At 40.5% G+C, this 6,000-nt stretch overlaps 1 long non-coding RNA gene across 1 annotated transcript in view; it reads left to right on the top strand.

The window, feature by feature from the left end:
• The first annotated feature begins 1,115 nt into the window (after nucleotides 1–1,115).
• The window catches only part of LOC139357968 (uncharacterized), a 71,767-nt gene continuing 66,882 nt past the window's right edge, over nucleotides 1,116–6,000 (top strand). The window contains exon 1 of the long non-coding RNA XR_011612097.1: nucleotides 1,116–2,452. This is a non-coding gene — a long non-coding RNA (uncharacterized lncRNA). The remainder of the gene's footprint in view (nucleotides 2,453–6,000) is intronic.

Raw genomic sequence — 6,000 nt, 5'->3', positions numbered from 1 at the left:
GTCAAAAACACAATGGACAAAGAAATTGTTACCTCTGTGGCACACAATAATTCAACTCAACAATTATAATTATTGATGACATATACTGAGGCATATCATTATCAGTTTTTATGATTTTAGAACACATACCAATAACACATTTATACAAATACAGCCCAAAGAGAACCAAACACCATTTCATATTTGACAATGCCCCATGTATGATTTTTATACCAAATAAGCCAAATGTCACTGCTGCATTAGTGCACTATTAATGTTAAGCCCAGCTCTTAAGCCCTATAGACAAATGTATTTAGTCTCATCACTTGACCATAAGGTAAGATTCTTATAAACCTTTATAACCTTTACAATTTTTTGTTAAAGAGCAGATCATAAGCAGGTTTTTGCTCTACGAAAAACCTGTTGTACTTTTATTCCAGTGTTTACTTTCGAAAAAAAAAAAAAACCTGAATAATGTCCATTTAACTTTAGGCAATATGTTACACGCAAAATTTCTTTTACAAATAATTTTTTTCAGAAACTTTCCACAACTTGCTTAAACCTTCAGCTTTATTCTATGTAATGTAATCCTACACTTGTAATTAAATCTCTACACTTAGGCGAGAAATCTACATTCCCATGCTTCTTAACTTTTACCAAAAGCACATTCTACTGTCCTTACATGCCTTATGCCTTGTGTGTAAAACAGTTTTTTTTTCTTGTAGTCTCAAACACATGTTACACTGTTAACTCTTACCAAGATTTTCTTGAAAAAAGTTGCTAAGTTCAGGATTTTAATTATGTACTAGATATGGAACCTACACCCAGACACAAATGTAGATAAGATCTAACTCTTTCTAATGTCTAACTCCACATGTCCCAGGCCTTAGCTGTAAAGAAGCCAAGTTGTACAGTAAAAGTCATAGTGGCATTTTATGAAGCATTTAGGAGGCCTAATCATCTTTAAATTGTACATTTCTTGCATAACTTCCCTGTCATAAATTCTTTCACAACTTACATAGACCATGCTTGGACTTTCTGACTTCTCCTAAACATCTTTTTTTTTTTGAACAACCAGTCATTTTACTTTAGGACAAGAATCTGTCATACAAGATCCTGTCTTATATAAAATCTCTTTTCTTTATAACCTTCTTTACATAACTAGGGGGCAGGGCTAATTCCATGTGTCCCCCAGCCTTATCTAGAATCTAATGCTCCAAAGTAGATAAGCTGAACAATTTTCAAAAGTCAAAGAAGCAGTTTATGATCTTAAAGCATTTAGCAAACTTAATCTGACCTGCATAATTTAGAACAAATGTTTACATTTTTGAAACAATTTTCATTTTACCAATAATCTTTAAAACTGTCTTTATTTCCTAAAGATTACTTAAGTCACATGAACTAAATAAAAGGCATTACACTTTTTACTTTTATGAGAAAGTATTTGATTTATTATTAAGCCAATTAATTAAAGGCCTTTCATATATAAACATCACACACACAACACATATAAATACATAGACAGAAGATAAAGCACTTATTTTCTAAGCCAGGAATTGAACCCTGAACCGGGGCTGCCATTGTGAATAGAGAAAGCACAACCGCGAAACTATAAGGTCGAGCTCCCAAGGACATACAACACAAGAAGGAAACCTCATCCAGTTTTTTTTAGGGACCTGCAGCAAAGTTTATAACTGACCAGTTTGCTGGACCGTCTTGAAGAGCAGGCCATTGGGGTCCTAGGCATTCATTTTGTCCTGAGGTACCCCTTATTATGACAGAACAATACGTGAAGACACAAAGCACACTAGAGGATGACTAGCCTCACAAATCCTTTTTCCCACTAATCAAAACTTTACAGAGGAGATAAAGAGTGATTTTTACCATTTCACCATTTGTTCAACCTCTAGCCAGGAGGTGGTGCTTTCAAGAGTTCATCAGCTGTGGTACTATAGGGAGAATGCAAACTTGTCCTAGGGTCACCTGGTTAACTGTTCAGGTTTCTCAGGTGTGGTGGGCAGGGCCATAGAGCTCCCAAGAGATTATGACCTTTGTCTTTGGCTACCAAGGCAGGTAGAGAGAGACCTCCAGGTTGGGTGCAGGGATGGGTATTTCTGGGCTCAGCCTCTCCTTGAGCAGGGCTTGCTGGGGCTGCTATGGGGGATGGGAGTATGGTTCCCAGGCCAACGGAGTCATGTTCCCAGGGGCTTTATGGCTGCTTCTGCTGAGTCATACAGGTCCCCATGGAAGTGGAGGAAAGCCAGCAGTCACAGGCCTCACCCTGCTCCCATGCCTAAAGGCCAATGTCAATCCCACTGTGCCCCTACCACCAGTACCGAGTCTGTTTCCAGGCAGCTGGTGACCAGGGCTGAGAAGTTGCCCCAGACCATGAGCCTCCCCATTGAGAAAGCAAGCCAACTCAGTTTTTCAGCATCTCAGGGAGACTGAAGTGGCAATCAAGTTTCTTCAAAGGGTTTGTGGATTCTCTTGGATTTCCTGATATGTTCCTGGGGTAGTCCTTGGAACAAAAGCTCATGATGTGAGTCTCCACACGCTGTTCTGTCTGAGTGGGATCTGCAAGCTAGTCCTGCCTCCTATCTGCCATCTTAATCCCAAGGGGTTATTCCCTTTTCACTGTTGTGCTTCAAGCTAGCCCCAAGGAGCCAGAACTGACTCCTGCAGAGGCACGAATGGTTTATGAGCTAGAAGTTCTGCTGTTGATGCTTGCTGCTTAAAAGGGGCTTAGAGTCTTAAAAAATTGAGTTCAAGAGCCCAAGTTGCAGTCAAATTACAATGTGCATTGACTACCCTGAGATTTACAAGACTGGGTCAACCAGGCTTAGGCAAGGATGTAAAGTTGGTGAAATTGCTGTGGTGTGCTCTACCTGCCTTTTTAATGTCCTTTCCAGTTGGCGACGATTAGACTGACTTGCAAGCAGATTGCAGTTCTGCCCTTATTAGCTGTGTGACCCTGAGAAGTCCACAAAACCTTTCTGAATCTCAGGTTTTTCTCCCCATAGGTAAAATGGATAATTGTGAAGATTAAAAGAAATGACAGAAATACAGAGAAAAAGACAAAAAATGCTTTTGTTCTAATTCTGTCTTTCCCCATTTCTCTATGGGGCTCTGCTCCAGCCACACTGGTCTTCTCTCTCTTCCTCAAATTGCTCAGCTGCTTGGTGCCTCAGGGCCTTTGCAAATGCCCGCTGTTTGCTTGTAACATTCCTCCTTATATCTTCGCATGGCTTCCTCTTTCCCCCCCGTTTAGATCTCTGTTAAAATTCCTCCTTGGAGTGGCCTTCTTGGACTTTACTTTATAAAACAAGGAACATTCACCCTTCACTGTCTCTGTAGCCTAATTTCTGTTTTATTCATAGCCTTCATTATGGAAAGAAATTGTACAATTTATATATTTATATACTTGTTTAACCACCTCTCCCATGAGGCTGATGGATCCAAGGGGGTAGGATTTTTTTTGTTTTGTGGCTGAATCCTTATGGTGTAGGAGAGCACCTGGCATACAATTGAGGGGCATTAAATACTTTTGCATGAATGAAGAAACAAATGAATAAAATTAATGTGCTTAACTCAAAGTACATATTGTGAAAACATTAACTTTTTTCTCTTTCTGGTGTCCCATTAAAGCTATTAACAGTTTTTCGTTCGTTTTTCCAAGAATATGTGCATTTAAGGGAGGCTATCTGAAGAGACAATGGCATAACCCAGTAGGACTGTCCAATGTTGGCAGTTCAGAGCCCAGGCCTAAAAGCCTACCTCTAATTCTTGAGCCAGGGTATTTACCCTTGTCCTCACACCCCAACTAACTGCTTCGATGGGTTAGCCAGCCTGAGAAAAGACGATGTTAACTGATCCTGAAAAGCAGTGAAGATGAGGGGAAATATCCTCCCAACCCACATGTTAGGGAAAATGGCTTACTGCAGAAACCACCCTTCCTCATATGACTTAGATAAGACTCGGAGACACTTTCCTTGTTTACCCATGACAAGGGCAGACACAGATTTTCCAAATCCTCATTCTTTTCCTCATAAATAGCTGCACTGCTTGTCATCACTGGTCAGTGAGATCAAAATGACTGTTAACCACACTTTGGTTTATTCTTTCTCTCCTCCTCCCAGTTTCCTGAATGTTGCCGCACTCAGCCCAGCCTATCACCCCTGCTAAGAAGAAGTCAGCCTTAGGGTAACCACTCTCTGGTCCACTGTCTGACCATGCCCCCTTTTATCCCACTTCCTCACATCCAGTTTTTTTTCTAGTCTGTGCACAACTCCCCGTGAAAGAAAACCCCCTCTTGTCTAATTCTTGAGACTGTTGCAGATCTATGCTAACAGCTCTTTCCTTGTTCAAAAATGCCCCATCCCCTCTTCCAATAGCCTCTTCCCCTTGAAGAATCCTTCTTGAGTAACGTCTCTTCTTACTAAGTCTGGATTTTTAAAAAAAATTTAACAAAGAACAAGAATATTGCTTTTCAATGGCTGTTACGGGAGAATGGCTTTGGAAAACACGAATTCATGTTAAATACATCTTTAGGTTTTACCTTTTGAGTATTTTTGCTGTTTTTCCACCTCCGGTGCTGTGGTTCGTTACAACGTTATAAGCAGTTGCCATCTATCTGCTCTCACCTGTTACTGCAAAGACCTGCTGGCTGACTTCCTCGTATTTGTTTTGTAGCCCCCCTAGTCTCCATCCTGCAGCTAAAGTGGTTGTCCTAAATAGCAAAGTTGAGCAGGTCACTGCACTTGTTGAACTGCAAAATTCAACACTTTGGTGGCAAGATGGACTTTTTTCTTAGTATTTTTCCCTTTCCTTTGCTCCATTTGAAGAGGGAGCCAGCTCTGGTCTTCCTTGTCTCTGAGGAAGTGTGTGACATGGATCCTTGTATTTTTGTTTTTCTTTTTTCAAAAGTACCATAGAGGAGATTCTGTGAGGTATTCTGGTAGCTTTGAGAACAGAAGGAGTGTTTATGCGGGAAACTTGGCATGAATTCCCCCCACCCCCTGGATAACATAAAATTTAATAAAAGGTAACAGAGTTCTGGAGATTCCACAGTCTCCAGGGGACTTGAGCTAGGTTCCACAGCAGAGAACTGGCATCAAAGGGCTCTGGCCAAGTGAACACCTGGGCAGAGCCAAGGCCAGTGGACAGTATAGTGTTGCTATTAAGAGCAAAATGGTGCCTCACAAAGAATATGTCGTAAGTCTAGAGTCAGGAAGATGTGGGTTCCAGGCCGGCTCTTCCATACATCAGCCCTAAGATAGTTCAGCTCTTTGAGTTTCAACTTCCTCGCAAGTAAACAGAGATAATGATAAGTAAAACTTATAAGAAAGTTATAAGAGATGTAAAGCTGGGCACTTGGCTTAGACTAGGCACTCAATATCACTTTCTCTTTCAAGAGTGTAAATTGTGATCTCAATGTGAACATGGCTGTATCCTGTTGAGCATGTCAGAGGAAAGTGCTGTTGGTACAGGTCCTTCCCGGTGGATAGAAGGAATAAGGCTCTGCTCTCCTGTGCTATTTGTGAACAATTTTGTATTCAACCTCCCAAGGGGAGACTAAGGCACCCACCAGTTAAATACATCCACAGAGACCCCTATAACATATGTACATTACCTCTTTTTAATGTGTAATCTTCCACAATATCATTTTTTCTGGGCTTTCTCTCAGATGATTATCTTTAGGATTGGGTGGCCATTTATTTCAGGCCTTTAGTATTGTCTGAGTCTCCAAACTCTAAATGCCTTTTAGATGTTTAGGCATGAATTTGGATTGATGCTTTAGTGCTATGCATACAATATATATTTTTAAAAAATTATTTTGACTTCAATTGGAAGGCTGCTTTGTTTGTCACATAAGCATGAACTTACTGCACAGAAATTTCCCCTGGTCAAACACAGCAATGCCTTGTTCTTTTATGATCAGCATTCTGGTATTTAGTAACCTATTCATGTGAACCTTCTTACGCGATACAGTGACGACTTTTTAATAATTTACTTTCCACCAGT

The sequence above is a fragment of the Macaca nemestrina genome, chromosome 1, assembly GCF_043159975.1.
Source record: "Macaca nemestrina isolate mMacNem1 chromosome 1, mMacNem.hap1, whole genome shotgun sequence".
In the NCBI taxonomy this organism is placed as follows: Eukaryota; Metazoa; Chordata; class Mammalia; order Primates; family Cercopithecidae; genus Macaca; species Macaca nemestrina.
The sequence above is the reverse complement of the archived record's forward strand: the minus strand, read 5'-3'. Positions and strand labels throughout refer to the sequence as shown.